This window comes from Capsicum annuum, unplaced genomic scaffold (assembly GCF_002878395.1).
Source record: "Capsicum annuum cultivar UCD-10X-F1 unplaced genomic scaffold, UCD10Xv1.1 ctg81847, whole genome shotgun sequence".
NCBI lineage: Eukaryota > Viridiplantae > Streptophyta > Magnoliopsida > Solanales > Solanaceae > Capsicum > Capsicum annuum.
Window position 1 is genome coordinate 182,848 of NW_025892596.1, and position 21,750 is coordinate 204,597.

At 30.5% G+C, this 21,750-nt stretch overlaps 1 pseudogene; it reads left to right on the forward strand.

Annotated features, from left to right (window-relative positions):
• Window positions 1–12,420, forward strand: part of LOC107846076 — a 63,745-nt pseudogene extending 51,325 nt beyond the window's left edge.
• Window positions 12,421–21,750: the final 9,330 nt, after the last annotated feature.

Sequence of the window (21,750 nt, forward strand, 5' to 3'; positions counted from 1 at the left end):
CCTAGTTTTTGAAGTTGAGTTAGGCGCTGGTCCACTTGATCCCAATTGATCCTTATGGAATCGTGCTTTCCAGGTTATGGTATTAAGTGCATCTAGTCCCTCCCAAAAATCTTGATATAGATGTAGACGGTGTATAGCAGAATGTTGGAAATGTATTTCCACCTGAATAGTAGCATAAGTTAAAGTGTTGTTGTCATAACCTATCGGTAATAAAATTAGACCAAGAAGTTAGTGATGTGAAGTCACAAAGTTAGAAGTCAAAGTGAGGGTGATTTTTGGTGTAAATGAATATTTTAGTTGAATAACCAATATTTGAGGATGGTTGACCCCTTTATAGTGATATACTAATGTGGTAGTTAGTAGCACGTGTGGATGGTATGGTAGTCTATGGGGAAGTATTTTACTCAGATTTTTATTTATACAGAGTAAGATGTGTATTCTTAGACCATTAAATATTGTTTCAATTATAAAGCAGTTTTATATCAAATCATTTAAAAACACATGGGCGTGATGTAATTGTTTTCAACAATCATGTAATGTAGCTGAGGTAGGTGGAATACCCTATATATCACATTTACACCAACTGTCAAACCTCATTTGCCGTCGAGATTAGAGTATAAGTGAGGGGAAGACACACAAGATCACACAGCAGGGTGTCTCAACCCAACGGTAGTGCACAAGATCACAAAGCAGGGCTCCTAACCATAGTCCCAACTTGGGAATGACATAAAGTCAGGTACACAAGATCACAAAGCAGGGTACCGAATTCCCATGTCGGAAAACACGGTTTCCAGAGATAAGCCCTTACACTCAAATGCCTTCTTCGGGCATCTACCTATCTCATGTAAAATCAATGCATTTAAATTTTATTTGATTCAATCACATATCATATTTTGTAGGGTATCATCATAATCGACTTGCAAGCCATCAATATCACATCATTCTTCTCATTCAACCATTGTATTCAACATGTTTCAACACAAATAGCCCTCTAGTTTTCAAGTCAAAATCATATCAATTCTCAAAATATTTCATGTCATGCTTTTCAAGATGTTTTCAAACAATTTACATTATATAAACATTTAAAACAAATTCACATCAAGAGAGGGATTCTATATAATCCATGCTCTCAAATTAACACCTTTTCGAAACACATCCATATACATATATAATATGTTAAATCACTTTGAAAATAGGCCTAAAGACCAAATCAATATTATAGTAATGTTCAAAACATGATTATATTCATAGTTTCAAAGCCCTCATTGTAAAACATGAATTTAAAGGCCCATGAGATTTTAGGATAACCCCACGTACCTCCATATGCGAAGATGATAGGTGTTTCTTAAATCCTACGTTCTGGGGATTTCAAATATACAATTAGTTTCAAAAATCCACGATTGAATCTTGAGTTGCTTGGGTTTTTATTTTGAAACCCTAAGGAGAGTTCTTGAGCAATTTTGATGAATGAAGGTGTATTTTGGGGTATTTGGGGACTGAATTTTGCGTTTATGGCTAAATAAGGGTGGGAAAAGGACCATTTTGCCCCAAAAATGGAGTATTTAAGTCACTTGAGTAGTAATGTATGCGACACACACCTTATCTCATAATATAGGTTGTGCGGCACACTCTTTATCGCACACATTAGGTTGTGTGTTGCACACGTTATGCTGTACGACACACTCCAATTTGTAAAGCCATAACTTCTTCCTCGGGTGTCGAATTTTTGTGAAATTGGTATCGTTGGAAAGATAATTCAAAGGCCTTTCATTTGATATATATTAGACACTCTAATTAAATATATACAAAGATTAATGACCAATTGAAGTTGACCCAAGTTTTGATGCTTACTAAAACTCAATCGATGGAAAAGCTTTCAACTCGTCCTTGAGTTAGGGGACCTCTATGATCTCAATTTATGCTCAAATAGATTTGTACACCACATATTTGATTAAAAAACTATATTCCTAATAGATTTATTGTTTTTGGAATGTGTACAAGTAGAAATGACAATTTACGTTCAAGTCTGAAAGTATGGGGTGTTACAAAAAATTATTGGGTTATTGGTTCGGTTCGATTTTTTCTTATTGGGTTTTTAGGTAAACCGATAACCCAATAAGAATATATATATGACTTATTATATATTTATCTTTTATTTCTACAAATTAACAAACCTATTATTTCAATTATATAAACTCTTAATTTCTCCTAACAACATTTAGTTTAAACTTGAAGATTGTTGTAAATTTAAACACTTCATGTAGGATTTTTATTGCAACTAAGATTCATTTTTACATGTTTGTTACTACTATTTCTATTTTATGAGTATTTTCTTATCGGTTAAATCGAAAACCAAATCATTAAGGACTAAAAACCAAAAAAAAATATTTTATTGGTTTGGTTATTGGTTTAGTATATTAAAAAACCAAAAATCAATAAATCTAACGATAACATGTAAAACCCAACCGAACTGACCGATGCACTCCGCTAGACACAAATGCTTTAATTACTTGACAAATTGTATGAGATGAACACATTTTGCATTACAAATTGCGATACAAGACTCGCATATATATATTTATTTTAACTTTATATGATAGTCTAAGTATTTATTTGTGCAACACTCAAAATTAAATATATAAATATTTGCTGATGATGTCAAGTTGAAAACACATTTATGTATTATGTCAAATGTATAATTCTTTTTTTGAACTATAGCTATAACATGTAGCATGAGTGAATGTACTCTAATTTTAAGTTGATGAATTCACCTAACATTACTACAATTAGTAGAGTAATGAGCAAAATTAAATTCATTGCTATTTATTAATATTTTTAAAAAGCAAGGTGGAGTCAGAGAGCAATTATCATAATTAAAGAGAAGCTAAAGGTATAATTAAATGAGAAGCATGGAGTCTTTTGATAGAGTGTATTAAAAAATTAATAACAACAACAACAATAAATTCAGTGTATTTCCACGTAGTGGAGTCTGGAGAGGGTAAGATTACGTAGTCCATATCACTATCTCCGGAGAAGTAGAAAGACTATTTTCGATAGACTCCCGACTCAAGACAAGGAATAATAATCAAATCTGTGATAAAGCATGGAATGTATTACGTAAAAATTAATCCATCCATTAATTTAATGTGTATTGGTAGTCCCTTGTTTGATATATATCTTTTTATCTTATGTATAACTAATGCAAAACTTAGTTATATACTCTATTGTGTATTGAGGTGTGTATTACTAATACCTCAAAATTTATGACATTAGTAATGCAATGGATCTAATGCATGTATTAACATGCCTAAAGTGGGGGTATTATGTAAAAAAAAATTATGTAATTCATGTTATTTTTAATACTTTGAATAAAATACTGTATAAGAAACAACAACAGCAACAACAACACTCAGTATATTCCCACATAGTAGGGTCTAGGGAGGTTAGTGTATGCATATCATATCACTACTCAGGTGAAGTAGAGAGGATGTTTCTGATAGACTCCCAGCTTAGGATCATAATAATATACCAAACATAAAAGATAAATGCATATAAACTAATACGATACGCAAAAAAAACTAAAAATATAACAAATATCAAAGAATATGTATATAAATTAGTATCGTATGAAAAAATAGTCAATCTACCAAGCAGTGTCAGCTTTGTGTTGGGTGGTTGGTAGTCAAGAAAGTGTTAGCTTTTCCAAAAAGAAACCCCCCAATAAAGAAAGAAGTCCCTCCACATTCACCATTGATTTAATGTTATTTTTAATACGTAGAATCAACTACTGTGTAAAAAAATAGAAGCATAATTAATACAAATATTATTAATATATCATATTTTATATTATTTTTATGAAATAATATTTTATATTATTTTTATTAGAAAATACTCTAATTAATTTTGTTGAAATTATCTATCTATATAATAAAGGAGGATAGTTTAGCCTAAAACTAAGACAAGTGTCATATTGAGAACTACCTATTTGAATTTTTACAACAAAAAATCATCATTTCATAACAAAAAGATATTTTGTTAATTATTTAAATATTTAATATCATTTCATATTTCATATTTAATAAATTACATTTCATATGTTTTTAATAATAGTAATATAAGAAAATAAATATAAATGATTTGATTACAATTGACTAAAAAAAATATTACAAGAAAAAATTATTTAAGAGAATAACCAATTAATAAATAGTAACTGATCAATTTATATAGAAAATATTGTAATCATTCAGAATAAAAAATATTAAAAAAAGGTGTCATCCCTCAAAATAATTAAGTTTGACCTATTTTTGTTAACAAATAAATGAATGAATATAAGAAAATCCATAATTAGGAAAAAAATAGTTGTTTCCTTATTTGAGTTTTTAGCAACTTATAAAGATAATAATAATCAATTGACTATAATTAAATTATAAATTTATAATAAATATTTGAAAAATAAGTTAGTAATTAGGAAAATAAATAATTGTTATCTTTTTAAAATTCTTTCCAAAATTAAAACGGTAATTGATATCAATTTAATGTAATCAATTTATAAAAACATGAGAAATTCATGGGATTGAATTTCCGAAATTATAAAGGTTATTAAGATCAATTATTTTCGTATTTGAGCCCTTTATACAATTGTAGATTAACTAATTATTTATCAAGCTACAAAATTAGGACAGATTTATGGTAAATAACTATCTAATAATAATAATAATTTTATTGCTATCAAATTAATTAGATTAAATTGAACTAGAAATTAGTTAATATTGACAATTACTTTGATAAAAAAAATATATGGAAAGATTCGTAATTGATATACATATATTGGTAAAAAATCAATGAAGGTTGACTATTATTTTAGCTATAAATATATTTTAAAATTTACATACAAAATTAAATTTAAGGAACTTGAGTCTATATATTATGATCATAAAATTGATTCTAATTAATTGAAATTAATTAGTTGATTGTATAGTTTTATTACAACAATTTCGTACATCATTTATTTAATAAAAATACATATAATTAATTGATTGATTTTGTGCAATCTACAATAATTTTATTAATTCAAATGAAATGATTTTTAAATGATAAGTTTGGATTATAAAAATAAAGGTGATTATTGTATGACTTTAGCATTTCTTATTTATTAAAAAATATTTATAGACAAAAAAATGTCATCACTCAAAATAATTAAATTTGAACTATTTTAGTGAAACAATGAAAGATTGAATATAAGAAAATCCATAATTAAGAAAAGAAATAATTGTCACCTTATTTGAGTTTTTAGCAAATTATAAGATAATTAAATAATCAAATTGTAAATTGATAAGAAATTTTTGAGAAATAAATTAGTAATTAGGAAAAGAAATAATTGTTACCTTTTAAAAATTCTTCACAAAATTATAAAGTTAATTAATAAAAATTTGATATAACCAAACTATAAGAATATGTGAAATTCGTGGGATTAAATTTGTGAAATTATAAAAGTAATTAATATTAATTTTTTCCATATTTGAGTCCTTTATGTAATTGTAGATTAATTAAATATAATCAAGCTATAAAATTAGGATATATTTATGGTAAATAAATATATAATATTAATAATAATTTTATTGTTATAAAATTAATTAGATCAAATTGAGATAGAAATCAATTAATATTGAAAATTATTTTAATAAAAATATATGCAAAGTTTCGTAATTGATATACATATATTGGTAAAAAAAAAACAACAAACACTAACTACTACTTTAGCCATAAGTATATTTTAAAATTTACAACATTAAATTTAAGGAACTTGATTCTATATATTATGATCATAAAATTGATTCTAATTAATTGAAATTAATTAGCTGATTGTGTAATTTTATTACAATTATGTTGTACATCATTTTTTATATAAAAATACATATAATTAATTGATTGATTTTGTGCAAGCTACTACGATCATATTAATTCAAAAACAACGAACACTAACTTCTACTTATGCAAAGTTTCGTAATTGATATACATATATTGGTTACAAAAACAATGAACAATAACTTCTACTTTAGCCATAAATATATTTTAAAATTTACAACATTAAATTTAAAGAACTTGAGTCTATATATTATGATCATAAAATTAATTTTAATTAATTGAAATTAATTAGTTGATTGTATAGTTTTATTAGAACAATTTCGTGCATCATTTATTTAATAAAAATACATATAATTAATTGATTGATTTTGTGCAATCTGCTATGATCTTATTAATTCAAATGAAATTATTTTTAAATGGTAAGTTTGGATTATAAAAATAAAGGAGATTATTGTATGACTTTAACATTTCTTATGTACTAAAAAAGATTTATAGATAAAGAGATGTCATGCCTCAAAACAATTAAATTTGAACTATTTTAGTAAAACAATAAATGATTGAATTTAAAAAAATCTGTAATTTAGAAAATTATAAAGATAATTAAATAATCAATTAACTATAATAAAATCATAAATTTATAAGAAATTTTTGAGAAATAAATCAGCAATTAAAAAAAATAATCGACACCTTTTAAAAATTCTTCCCAAAATTATAAAGGTAATTAATATCAATTTGATATAATCAAACTATAAGAATATGAGAAATTAATGGGATTAAATTTTTTAAATTATAAAGGTAATTAATATCAATTGTTTCCATATTTGATTCCTTCATTTAGTTGTAGATTAATTAAATATATTCAAGCTATAAAATTAGGACAAATTTATGGTTAAAAAATATGTAATATTAATAATAATTGTATTGTTATCAAACTAATTAGATTAAATTGCGGTAAAAATCAGTTAATATTGACAATAATTTTAACAAAGAATATGTGCAGAGTTCCGTAGTTGATATACGTGTATTGATTAAAAAAAACAATGAACATTGACTATTACTTTAGCCATAAATATATTTTGAAATTTACAACATTAAATTTAAAGAACTTTAGTCTATATATTATGATCTTAAAATTTAATCTAATTAAGTGAAATTAATTAGTTGATTGTGTAGTCTTATTACAATTATATCGTACTTTATTTATTTAATGGAAATATATATCATTTATTAACTGATTTTGTACAATCTACTATGATCTTATTAATTCAAATGAAACAATTTTTAAATGGTAAGTTTAGACTATAAAAAGAAAGGAGATTATTCTATGACTTTAGTATTTCTTATGTATTAAAAAAAGATCTAGAGATAAAAGAAATATAATATTATAATATTTTTGGGTTATTTAATTAATTTATCGCGTTTCAAAATATTATTTATATCAATTCAGTGATGTTTATATGGAAAAGTTAAATTTTAAAAAAATAAATATCTTAAATTTCATAATTTAAGTTAATTTGTGTGCTAATTTGAAAAAGTTAATTTATAGTTTGCATTTTATTTCTATTATATGAAAAATTTGACCTCATATGGCTATTTATAGCCATTGAATAATACAAATATTTGTTACACTTTTCTTTTCTCTCTCTCTCTCATGGGTATTTCTCAAGTTTTTCATTATGAGTATGTAAATATTCACTTGCCATATTTCTGGATCCTTGTAAATATTCACTTGCCATATACATATCCTTGTAAATATTTACTTACAATTTACAGATCCTTGTTAGTTGTATATATCCATTGTATGATGATGAATAAAAGACACAGAAAAAAAAGTTTTCTCCATTCTAGTCTTTTGCTATTTTTATATTTCAAGAAAAAATAACAAGAATCCTACAGATTCTAACAACCTTTTGCTGGCTCTTACTCTTTCAACTCTTTGATTCAGTAATTTCTCTTTCTTTTTATTATTTACCATGATTATTTGTTTTATCAGAAGGATTTGATAAGTTCTTTGAATTGTTCTTGTGATATTTGTTTGTGAGGTATTTTATTAATTTTCAATAGAAGACTAGTAGTAAATAATTTTGCGTCATGTCTCTTCTGGTAGTAGTATTAGTATATATTTTTCTTTTCTACTTGTTGTATTGTATACCTCTGTTTTCTTACTTGCTACTATTGTTAATATCCTCGTGTTTTTGCTTTCCTTACCGAGGATTTAGGGGAAACAGATTTTCTACTTGTCAAGGTACGGGTTATGTATGTTGTTGTTGAAGAAGAAGCATGTAGAAAGAGAGATTATAAAAAGAAAGGAGATTATTGTCTGCCTTTAGCATTTCTTATGTATTAAAAAAGATTTAGAGACAAAAGTTGTCATCCATCAAAACAACTAAATTTGAACTATTTTAGTAAAATAATAAAAGATTGAATATAAGAAAATCTATAATTTAGAAAAAAATAATTGTTACCTTATTTGAGCTTTTAGAGAATCATAAAGATAACTAAATAATCAATTGACTATAATCAAATTATGAATTTATACGTATTTTTTGAGAAATAAATCAATAATTAGGGAAAAAAATAATCGTTACCTTTTTAAAATTCTTCCCAAAATTAAAAAGGTAATTGATATCAATTTAATATAATCAATCTATAAATAACATGAGAAATTCATGGGATAGAATTGCCGAAATTATAAAGGTAATTAATATCAATTGTTTTCATATTTGAGCCCTTTATGTAATTGTAGATTAATTAACTAGAATCAAGCTATAAAATTAGAAAAGATTTATGGTAAATAAATATACAATATTAATAATAATTTTATAGTTATCAAATTAATTAGATTAAATTGAGTTAGAAATCAGTTAATATTGACAATTATTTTAATAAAAATATATGCAAAGTTTTGTAATTGATATACATATATTGGTTACAATAACAACGAACACTGACTTCTACTTTAGCCATAAATATATTTTAAAATTTACAACATTAAATTTAAAGAACTTGAGTCTATATATTATGATCTTAAAATTGATTCTAATTAATTGAAATTAATTAGTTGATTGTATAGTTTTATTACAACAATTTCGTACATCATTTATTTAATAAAAATACATATAATTAATTGATTGATTTTGTGCAATCTACTATGATCTTATTAATTCAAATGAAATAATTTTTAATTGGTAAGTTTGGATTATAAAAATAAAAGAGATTATTGTATGACTTTAGTATTTCTTATGTATTAAAAAAGATTTATGGACAAAAAGATGTCATGCCTCAAAAAAATAAAATTTGAACTATTTTAGTAAAACAATAAAAGATTGAATTTAAGAAAATCTATAATTGAGAAAAATATAATGGTTACCTTATTTGAGTTTTTAGAAAATTATAAAGATAATTAAATAATCAATTAACTATAATCAAATTATAAATTTATAAGAAATTTTTGAGAAATAAATCAGTAATTAGGAAAAAAATAATCGTTACCTTTTAAAAATTCTTCCCAAAATTATAAAAGTAATTAATATCAATTTGATATAATCAAACTCTAAGAATATGAGAAATTCATGGGATTAAATTTTTCAAATTATAAAAGTAATTAATATCAATTATTTCCATATTTGAGTCCTTTATGTAATTGTATATTAATTAAATATAATCAAGCTATAAAATTAGGACAAATTTATGGTTAACAAATATATAATATTAATAATAATTGTATTGTTATCAAACTAATTAGATTAAATTGTGGTAAAAATCAGTTAATAGTGACAATTATTTTAATAAAGAATATATGCAAACTTCCGTAATTGATATACATATATTGATTAGAAAAAACAGTGAATATTGACTACTACTTTAGCCATAAATATATTTTGAAAATTACAACATTAAATTTAAGGAACTTAGGTCTATATATTATGATCTTAAAATTTAATCTAATTAAGTGAAATTAATTAGTTGATTGTGTAGTCTTATTACAATTATATCGTACTTTATTTATTTAATGGAAATATATATCATTTATTAGCTGATTTTGTACAATCTACTATGATCTTATTAATTCAAATGAAACAATTTTTTAATGGTAAGTTTAGACTATAAAAAGAAAGGAGATTATTGTATGACTTTAGTTATTCTTATGTATTAAAAAAAGGTCTAGAGATAAAAGAAATACAATATTACAATATTTTGGGGTTATTTGATTAATTTATCATGTTTCAAAATATTGTTTATATCAATTCAGTGATGTTTATATGGAAAAGTTAAATTTTGAAATAATAAATATCTTAAATTTCATAATTTAAGTTAATTTGTGTGCTAATTTGAAAAAGTTAATTTATAGCTTACATTTTATATCTATTATATGAAAAATTTGACCTCATATGGCTATTTATAGCCATTGAATAACAAAAATTATTTGTTACACTTTTCTTCTCTCTCTCTCATGGGCATTTCTCATATTTTTCATTATGAGTATGTAAATATTCACTTGCCATATTTCTAGATCCTTGTAAATATTCACTTTCCATATACAGATCCTTGTAAATATTTACTTGCAATTTACAGATCCTTGTTAGTTGTATATATGCATTGTACAATGATGAATGAAAGACACAGAATTTTTTTTTCTCCATTCTAGTCTTTTGCTATTTTTTACATTTCAAGAAAAAATAATAAGAATCCTACAGATTCTAACAACCTTTTGTGGGCTCTTACTCTTTCAACTCTTTGATTCAGTAATTTCTTTTTTTATTGTTATTTGCCATGATTATTTGTTTTATCACTGGATCCTTCTATGACAGTGGGTCAGGAAAAAAGAATTTCGTGGATCTGAGCAAACCCCATGGTCACTGTAAGAAAGTTCATCCTAAGAAATCTGGTCGTGTTTCAAGCCGATATGTATATCATTTTGCTGTAGCTTCCCTTTTCACACTTAAACTGATGTTTTAATCTGTATTTGCTTGTCCAAAGTAATGACAAATGTTTCTTCACGGTAGAGACCTTAGCGTTCCAGTGTTGATTCGGACTGTTAGAAGATTCACAAAGGAGAAAGTACAAATGGCTTTTGAAGTTTCAAGCATGCTACGGAATCAAGTTGTTGAAAGGGCTTCTGCTAAGGAAGAAGCCAGCATATTACAGGCAGAACTAGATTTACGAACATGAAGATTGGAGATAGAAAAGAATGAGTTACAATCTATACTAGAAAAAGAGTTAGATAGAAGATCCAGCGATTGGTCTCTAAAACTTGAGAAATACCAAATTGAACAACATAGACTCCATGAAAGGGCGAGGGAGCTTGCAGAGCAGAATGTCTCTCTACAAAGGAAAGTCTCTTCATTTAATGAGAAGGAAGTAGATAATAGAATCAAGATGTCATTTTCAGAGAAACACCTTAAAGATTTGTCAAAGAGAATAGAGCAAGTGTCAGAGGAGAATCAAAATCTAAGACAGCAACTCACTCAGTTACAAGCGGAATATTGAGTAGCTCAAGACAATTGAGATTATGTTCGGGAAAACTACCAGGAAAAGGTTAAAGAGCTTAAATTGGAGATTTTGCTACAACTGTGCTAAGGGAGAAGCTCTATTCCGAGGAGATGGACATAAAGCAACTTCAGGATGATCTAGCCGTAACAATTAGAGGTAACGACATTCTCCAATGTGACGTTTAAAATGCGCTGGACGCTCTTTCTTATGCCACACCCAAGTTGAAATATCTTGATCTTCAGGTAATCAGGCAATGTTAAGATCTTGTTGCAACGAAATAGTTTTTATTATTCAACTTTGGTTACCTCGTCTTCATATATGATATCCTGTTCGTATGTTACTCTCTCTGCATTAGCTTTCTACTTCTGTTTGATTTTAAGATCATCTTTGTTCCATCTGAAGTTCACGATTTTCTTTATGAACTTGTATACATGAGTTGCTAGCATGTGGTAGTCTTCTGTGAAATGTCTGATCGCCTTAATGTGTAATTAGTTGAACCAACCAAGAACATGATAAACTTTGTGATATCCTCAAACCCATTGATTTGATTGTGCTCTGATGTGGTAAAGTTACCCGAAGGGGTTTCGGTAAGTTTGCTCGTTCATCTGACTTAATTCTTGGACAAGCTCACGAGTTATCTACTGTGAATTTTAACAGTTAAAAAGGATTCATGATTTGGTTGAACTTCTAAGTTATGAGTTTCTTTTGAATTTTTGATAAAATATTATTGGTGATCTTTGTGTCTTTCTTGTTTTTCATGGTTTAAGGTTGATTCTGGCAGGTGCTAAAAAAGGACGAAAATATCAACCAACTTACTAATGATTTGCAAGAATGCATGAAGGAACTTGGAGTTGTGAAGGCGATACTACCAAAAGTGTTTCAGGAGAGGGATTTTATGTGGGAGGAAGTTAAGAGCTACAGTGAGATGAACATGCTGTTGAATTATGAGATCAACATGTTGAAAAGAAAGGTAGATACCCTCGACGAAGACTTTCTTATGAAAGAGGGTCAAATCACAATCTTAAAAGACTAGATAGGCAAACCTTTCGACCTTCTTGCAAGTCCTGATTCTCTGTTGGAGTGTTGGATGCTAAATGGCCAAACTACAATTCATATTTTGTTCATTGACTATAATGTTCATACTTCTCGTATACTTACTGGTTTTACTCTTATTCTTTCTCCCCTTTGATACTTGTTAAATAGAAAGTTTGCTTCTTTCTTTTGCAACCTTTTTGAATCTCCAATTGTAAACATTTCTTTTACTTGCTGGTGATCAAGACAATGAACTTCTTTTGCTTCATTTGGTTTTGTAAGTAATGGCTGTTTTTGGTCTTTTGAAATATTTAGTGAGGATTGGTGGTACCATTTTCTTCTCGTCTCTGAGGTAGAGGTATGGTTTGCATATATTCTGCTTGAATATACATCGGGTATGTTGTTGCTGTTGTATGGAGATTGTGTGTATAATAACAATCGTATATTTGATGTCGGGTCATCCACACTTTCATTCCTTGTAGGGGAAAGCTCATTAAGCTTACTGAGTTAACTTCTCATTAATATATTCTTTTACTAAAGTTGTCACTGGGTAGCTACAAAAAACAATTGTCTAACTGGGCAGTTCATGTTCAGTTTGTGCATATATTAAGTAACGTCCAAATTTTTAACCATATAACTTTACTTCAAAATGGTGCATGGACCAGAGCTGCTCTTAAGTCTGGTCGGTTGGCAGACTCTTCCATTTGATCTACAATCAAATGCCTGCTTTGTCTCAGTACATTTAATTCTGTTGTGCTCATTCACACCTGGTTTATGCCAAGTATGTGAGACACATATAGAAGCCTCTAGTTTCATCTTCTTTATATAGTTTTAAACTTTATTTGACTTGCCATGAGGGAGTTCCACCCTGCCCTCTGATCATTCTTTTAGATACCCTCTTTCATTTGCCTCCACCATGTTTTAAATTTTCCTTCCAGTACCTGATGTTTCACCTGCCACATTAAATGTTGTTTGCACACTTTTAAACTATGCACTGCGTTTAATTTCAAAAAACAAAAAAAACTATGCACTACATTGTAGAACATTTTGATAATTTTTTGGTATGTCAGTATGTTCTTTATGTTTATGCTTACATCAAGCAGACACAGTTACTATAAAGGTGGAATTAGTTTATGTACCATTTTTCTTTTGCGTGTAACTTCTGAAGTTATTTGGGATCCATTATTTATATGTCAATAAGAGTCTTTGATGTCTTTCCTGATAATGTTTATGCTTACATCAAGTAGACATATTTATTATGAAGGTGGAATTGGTTTCTGTACTATTTTACTTTTGTGTGTAACTTCTGAAGTTATTTGGGATCCATCATTTATATGTCAATGAGAGTTTTTGATATCTTTCCTGATATTAAACCTATCATTTTTTCTTTAACATGTCTAATCTCCTGTATACCTGGCTTTTTGATCTTTAATGATGCAAACAATTTCCCTTCAAGAACTTGCACTTACCTAATTCCTAGTAAGACAGTCTTAGAATCTTCTATGCTGAAAGATGCCTATTGGTGGTTAGTTTTTTCGCCAGGAGGTTGCATTGGAAGGTACAAGCATACATGATATCGGTAAAACCAGCAAGAACCATATTTTTTTGAAAATGATAGCATATATACTATGTGGGCAGTATTTTCTTTACAAAAATGAGCCTCTCTGTGCTTTACAAGGCCTCCAAAGTTGCAAAATGGATTCAGCACCCTCTACAAGAAACTCTTAACGTCAAAATAATAAGTTGTTTGATCTTATCTGCAACAAGAATGATGAGCACTGTGTTCAGTTTGGAGCCTGTCCCTATGCTCGTCTAGACTTATCCTTATCTTTATTGCCTTCTATTTGCTTGTTGTCTTTGTTCTTGCTAGAACCTGCATTTGAGAAGCTTGTGTTGTTGTCTTAAGTTAATGTTTAAGTTTTCTTTCCTTACTGCAGTGCATCAAAATTCAACTTATGGTGCTGCTGAAAATGTTGGTACTGCTGCTAAACCTAATGGCATAATGCATGAACCTGTACGTGCTGATAGACCCAATGCATTCAGTAACAAAAACTCATCTGTTCTCTCTTGCATATAAACAGTAATTGATATTCCTTCTCAAACAGCAGGTCCATCAACGTTTGAGCTCCCGAACCACGTTCTTGTTGGGCCTGGGCGTGAAGGTGGTGTTAGAGTGGGTGAAAGTCCCACATTGTTGGGGAGTGAACGTCGGTCTTCTTATATGGACTTGAGAAATCCTTCCCTCATGTGCTAGCTTTTGGGGTTGAGTTAGGTCCAAGATCCTTTCTTTACACAATCAACCATCTTTTCTTACATTTGAAACGGAAAGAGCAGCTGTAGAGAATGTTTTCAACCTGAAGGGGTTCAGGTGGGTAGAACCTGGGAGCATTAAAAAAGTACTAAGCAGCTAGAACGGGGATGTAAATGTAATAAAGGAGGAGAGATGGAAAATTGTTCAACATGTATATGGTGGACAGTTTAGACAGAAAAAAACAAAGGTTGTTTTGAGGATGTCCAGAAGATCAGCATGAATAGTTTAGCACTTCTTTATTTTTGGTGTAAACACGATGATTAGCTCTAACAGAAGACATCATTGATGTGCTAGACTGTCTATAGGCAATAGAAAGACAGAGTAAATGTAATACTTTGAAGGGGGACATCATTTTTGTTGGCTAGGGATTTGAACAAAGATGGGAAAAGCTCTATACTATATAAAGGACGGGGATGACTAATATGACAACTCTTTTCTTGGATGGAACATAATTTTTGTTATAAGATATGGAAGATATGAAGATAGGCCAAAGTGTTGTCAACTAACAGACTTTTAAAATTAAGAGCCAAAGAACGCTAAACAATGGGTGTAACTCAAATCTATTTGAATAAAAGGAATACTAACTCTGAGAGAACAAAGCACACTCTCCAGTAGTCTAGTAAAAATAGTAGATCTTAAAATCCCACTGCTAAGCAAATTAATTTAAATGCTGCTTTAGATTAGAAAGTCACTTTGTTATATTATGTGTTCAGTGGGTTCTCATTTATACTGCTCATCATATTTTCTGCACTATTTTTTCAACATTTTCTCTAAAGTCTATAATTTACTCTTCTTCACTTTGAACTTGGGCTCTGCATCTTGGACTTCTATATGTTGGTTCACTTGTAGTACTTCTTGTGTATTCTATCCTGTATGGTCTGACAGCAAAGGAATCAAACTGGCTTGGGGCTACAACATCAGCTGCCGTGATAATCCTTGGTAGTTCATTTCCTACATATATCTGTCTCCTTTTCTGACTCATATTGTGAAATAATTTCTTATTTCTTTGTCGTAAGTAATGAATTCACTAGCTTTTCATTCAATCAGATTGGAACTTGGGAGCTTACTTGTATGGTTTTAAGCTTTTGAAAAGTCGAGTCGTCGTACTTTTTGTTGCTGGTACATCCTAGGTGTTCCTGATCTATTTTGGAGTTCATTACTGGTTTGTTGTTAACCCATGCTAATTCATTTTCATCCATAATCAAGTCTTTTTATACTTGTGGCATATGCATCCCTTTTAATATTATTTGTTGAATAGAAACTTCTAATCTTTTGTTATAAAAAAAAAATCTTCTAATCTTTTACTGTAACAATTTTTTTTCAGGTACTTTGGGCATTGTATCAGTTATGCAATTGTAGCATCTATGCTGTTGGGTGCTGCTATTTCATGGTATTTATTAGTTACAGACCCATTAGTAGCTAGACAAGATGCCTTAAAGAGCACAGTTATCCGCCTTAGAGAAGGTTTCCACAGAAAAGACCAAAATAGCTCTGCAAGCTCTTGTAAGGGGTGTGGCTCAAGTGTCAAACGCAGTAGTATGCTGATGCTGGTCATCTTGGTAATGCAACTGTGCCTTGCACTGGTGATGGCAGTACCTGGAATAACATTGAGGGGATTAACAGTGATAAGAGCATAGACAGTGGAAGGCCAAGTCTAGCTCTACGTAGTAGTTCCTGTTGTTGAGTTGTTCAAGAGCCTGAAGTAGGATCATCATATGTTGACAGAAATTTAGAGCATAATAGTTCATTGGTTGTTTGTTCTAGCAGTGACCTTGAAAGCCAAGGCGGTGATTCTAGTACATCCACTTCTGCAAACCAACATATACTGGACTTGAATTTGGCACTTGCATTTCAAGAAAAGTTGAGTGATCCCAGGATTACATCTATGTTAAAGTGGAAAGAAAGACACACTGATCGTGAATTAGCTAATTTATTGCAAGATAAAGGGCTTGATCCTAATTTTGCAGTGATGCTGAAGGAGAATGGATTGGACCCAATGATTCTAGCCTTGTTGCAGAGAAGTAGTTTGTACGCTGATCAAGAACATCGCGATAGTAACCCTCCTGTCACTGATACAAATGATGTTGAGGATGTGTTACCTAATCATATTTCATTCTCAGAAGAACTTAGACTCCAAGGATTAGGAAAGTGGCTTCAACGTTGTAGAGTAATGTTGCATCATGTAGCAGGAACTCCAGAGCGAGCATGGCTTCTTTTCAGTTTAATCTTCATTCTTGAAACCGTCGTTGTGGCTATCTTTCGACCACAGACAATAAAACTTTTGAATGCTACACACCAATAGGTAAGAAATGCATTAGTACTTTTAAAGTACAGTTTAGTGTATTTGGAGTACGGTGCAGCTAAAATGTACTCCATATGGTTGTACTTTCCATTTTCTAACAAAATTTTGTAACACTCCGCATTTCGGACGAGAACAAAAATCGTCATTTTCTTCACGTAAAGGTTCCAAAAGCCATAAATCCAATGCAAGTTTAGTGTGTTAATAAATTATGTAGTGTGGAAACCTATTTGAGCATGAATTGAGATCATAGAGGTCCCCAAGCTCAAGGATAAGCTGAATGTTTTCCTATCGTTCGAATTTTAGTGAACGTTGAAACTTAATTCATTTTCAATTGACCATTACTCTTTGTATATATTGAATTAGAGTGCCTACTATATATTAAATGAAAGGTATTCGAATTATCTTTCTAACAATACCAATTTTGCAAAATTCTGACACCCGAAGAAGAAGTTATGTCATTGAAAAATGGAGTGCATCGTGCAGCATAGGTGTGCAACGCACACCCTAACTTATGCCATAAGGTGTGCGACGCACACCCTAACTTATGACATAAGGTGTGTGACGCACAACCTAATGTGTGCAATAAAGAGTGCGCCGCACAACCTATATAATGCGATAAGGTATGTCCCGCATATATTATTACTCAAGTGACTTAAACACTCCATTTTGGGGGCAAAATGGTCCTTTTCCCTCCCTTATTTAGCCATAAACACAAAATTCAGTTCCCAAAATACCCCAAAATACACCTTCATTTATCAAAATTGCTCAAGAACTCTCCTTAGGGTTTAAAAATAAAAACCCAAGCAACTCAAGATTCAACTGTGGGTTTTTGAAACTAATTGCATATTTGGAATCCCCAGAACGTAGGCTTTAAGAAGCACCTATCATCTTTGCATATAGAGGTACGTGGGGTTATCTCAAAAATCTCATGGGCTTAAAAATTCATGTTTTAAAAATGAGGGTTTTGAAATTAGGAATATAATCCCGTTTTAAACATTTTATGATATTGATTTGGTGTTTAGGCCTATTCCCGAAGTGGTTTGATATATGATATATGTATATGCATGTATTCCAAAAAAATGTTAACTTGAGAGCACGAATTATATGAAATCCCTCTTTTTATATGATCTCGTTTTAAATTCTCATATGATATGAAATCCCGAAGTTAGTAAATATGCAAGTATTATATGATGACTACTGGGTCTATAGAATGATAAAGTGTATCTCAGAAGGTAGTATTAATAGTGGGTTTTCCACTTTCAGGTACATTCATTTGGGTTAAGTGCCATGATATGCGTGTATAGTAGTTTTCCAGACCCCAGAGTGCAGTGAGTGTACTTCAGTTTAGAGTCTAGTAAGGGATCTCCCAAACTTAATATGATGGCTTGAAGCTAAAGGGGAGTTGATAGAGCGAATAACCAAGTCAGGCTTTCAGATTCTAGTAGTAATGTCAGTATGACATAGAACATCTGAAGGGAAGAGTGAGGCTTAACCCATTCCAGTCTCAGTATTTTTCAGTTATCCTAATACCTACTCATACCTCACGTTTCAGTTCCATGATCATAGTTTTCCATTAACAGACGTGCTTCTTTACACTCGAAGAAAAGATACTTAGGCCATCAGTAGCTGTTGAACCCAAGCCATAAGGTAAAGATGCTTATCATTTTGTCCATTCTCGTCTAACACTATGATAGGTTATCTATTTCCTATCTCTCTTTATTCTCGTTTCAAGCTTTCTATTTATTAGATAAAGAAAAGGGTTTCATGTTACTATGTGGTTTGGCTTCAAAATTCTTGCCTTGTCCTTCAAATTAATTTAGGGAGTTGCGCATGGATACAAGCTTTCAACATTGATTGGAAAATTAACTAAATATGATTGAAAAGTAGCTATATTCTTATTTCATCTATTCTTCCTTGCATGGATATTGGTTGAGAAGCCTCCTATACCTCCTCTAGCTGGTCCTGCTCCTGGTGCTATTCCATCCATGTCACTGCAAGTAAAGTTGTGGAGGTTTGGGTGAGGGATAAATGACTTTAGAATGTAAAGACATTATGATAACTATTTTCCCCACATCTTTAGCAGCTCCAACCTATGCTTCCAGCCCAGCAGACACAGCCTTATGGTTCCGGGTCATCTCAACAATTTCTGCCACTTGGACATGCAAATGTAGCGATGTCTCAACCTTCTCAAATCCAATTTCCTCAACCTATGCAACATGTTACTGGTAGACCTGTAGTAGGAATGCATAGTATGCCTCAGGGACCACCTATTCCCCATGATTTTCAGCGAAATCTTCCGATGTCAAATAACCACATGCCTGGTTCTGGTGGCCCAAATTTACCTCTTTCTTCTTCATATAATGTAAGGCCTTGGGAAGATCTTTTGTGGTTATTGTCCATCAGTTTTCGATGTTCCATTCATATATTGATGAAATATATTTTGTTATCGTCTTTAACAGCCGGTAAATGCAGATTCTTTTAGCTCCCAGTATCAGACACAGATAAATGATCATAGGTTTCCATCCGGGGTACAACCCTGGATGCCAATAAGTAATCATAATGTAAATTTTGCGACAACTATGCAGAAGACTGGAGAATTAGCAGCTCCCTTGGTTGTTCCGGTGAGAATTCAATGTGTTTTATTATACCCGTTTGGCATAAATATTGTCAACAAGTATGCTTAAGTTAATCGGTTAATGGGTGTGTGTTGACTGAAAGAGTCAACATTTGAATTCTATGATAGTTTTTTGTAAGCAAATTAAGATTCCAGTGAACAAAAAAGATGTAAAACTACGGTATACTAGAAAAGGAGCTCTACAATAATATAATTTTCATTCAGATCCAATCTTTTTACCACTTTGTGTTCTCCAGACAGAAAAAAGAGCATGCCGATTTGCCTTTTCGAAATTCTTGCTTTTGGATTATGTTCACATAGGTTACTCATATGAATAGGTTAATGTCTGCATCACAAACACTTAATGTCTTGTCTATGAACAAGTGGTGGATATGTTGGCCCCCATCAATGCCAATAAATCCCTCGAGTATCCACATCTACTGCTTTGTACATCATTCTGCTTCCATTAGCACTGGAGATAATAGTCCCCTTTGTTTCATTCCTCTTTGTCAAAGTTATCATATGGGCTGCCGTTCACCGCTACCAAATTCTACCTAACTGTGGATCAGCAGAACTTGATACACTTCTACCGATAACTTCATTTTGACCCCATTTCTCTATTATCATACATATTTTACATATGGCTAAATATTAGTTGGTATTGCTATTTTCAGCATCTTTTGATGATCAGTAGGCCAATTATGGTTGCTAATGTTGTCATATTTCCTGTGGCTTTATTACTCCAACCAATTAATAACATTCTTACAATTCTTGAATTGATTTTTAGATACTATTATAATAGAAGGACAATAATCTCTACCTGGGAGAAACCTCGAGAGCTGATGACAGAAATGGAGGTGAGGTCTCTGTCATTGAGATTTTTATGGGTAGTTTTATCCAGTTTCCTGTGCTTATCAATGAAAAAAGAAGTACACAATTCTTTTTCTATGAAGCTTTGTAGAATAACTTTTTCTTTCCTAAGTATATGTGATTTCTGTTGAAAGTTTGTTTTGCGAGCAGATTTCCTCGATCTTACTATACTATGTAGGCTTCATTCAGGATTTGCATTGACCTTTTATTTCCAATATAGTTCTAAAAGATTTTATATTTAACACTATTGTTCTAAAAAATGTATTTAAGCATACACGATAGGATTATATTTGGTCTATTTTAAACAATTATTTTTACTTTCTGATTAATGTAATGTTATTGTAACTCTATGGTGTTATGGAGAGAGGAAACTTGATATAATATTGCGGTTCACACTTCTCATTCTAGTTTACAGAATAATAGTTTGGCTGGTTGCACACTTGCACCCAAGAGTGTGACCTAGTGGTCAATGAAGTAGATTGAGAACCATGAGGTCTCAGGTTTAATTTCCAACAGAGATAAAAACACTAGGTGATTTCTTACCGTCTGTCCAAGCCTTGATGGACAAAGTTACCCAGTATCTATGCTGGTGGGAGGTAGCAATACCTGGTGTAACTATTCAAGATGCAAGCTGACCCAAACACAACTGTTATCAAAGAAAGTTTGTCTGGTTGTGAGGGACAAGTATTAAGGGACCAACAATTGGAGCTGTAAGGAATTTTGAACATTTTTATTCTTTTCTTTTTGAGATAAACAGTTTTTTTCTGGAGATATTACTTTGTATTCGTCAGCATTAAAGTTATGCTAGCAGTCCAAACGAAATGAAAAATAATGAAAATAATGCGAGGATTCGAAGAGATCTACTACCTGTTATGCATTCTGTACACATTGACCCTTAAACAAAAAACAAAAATCTACAATGCTATTCCATTTAACATTCTGAATGGAATTATATTTATCTTCAAAATACCTTCAACTTTTCTCGGTCCATATAGTCCACCAAATACAAGGAAGGATTGTTCTCCCCCATTTCTTCTAACTCTTGCTAATCCCCTCTAATCCAGCAGCTCAACAGATTGTTGTGTGTTCTTTGATAGTCCACTTTACTTCAACTCAATAGATCTGGTATGTGTTCTGGCATGGTCCACTTTACTTCTATTAAACTAAAGGTGTCAAATGGGTGGGGTTGGCTGGATTTGGGCGGATCAAAGAGGTCTGAGTTAATAAATGGGCGGGTTATTAACCCGCCTTAAAGCTACTTGG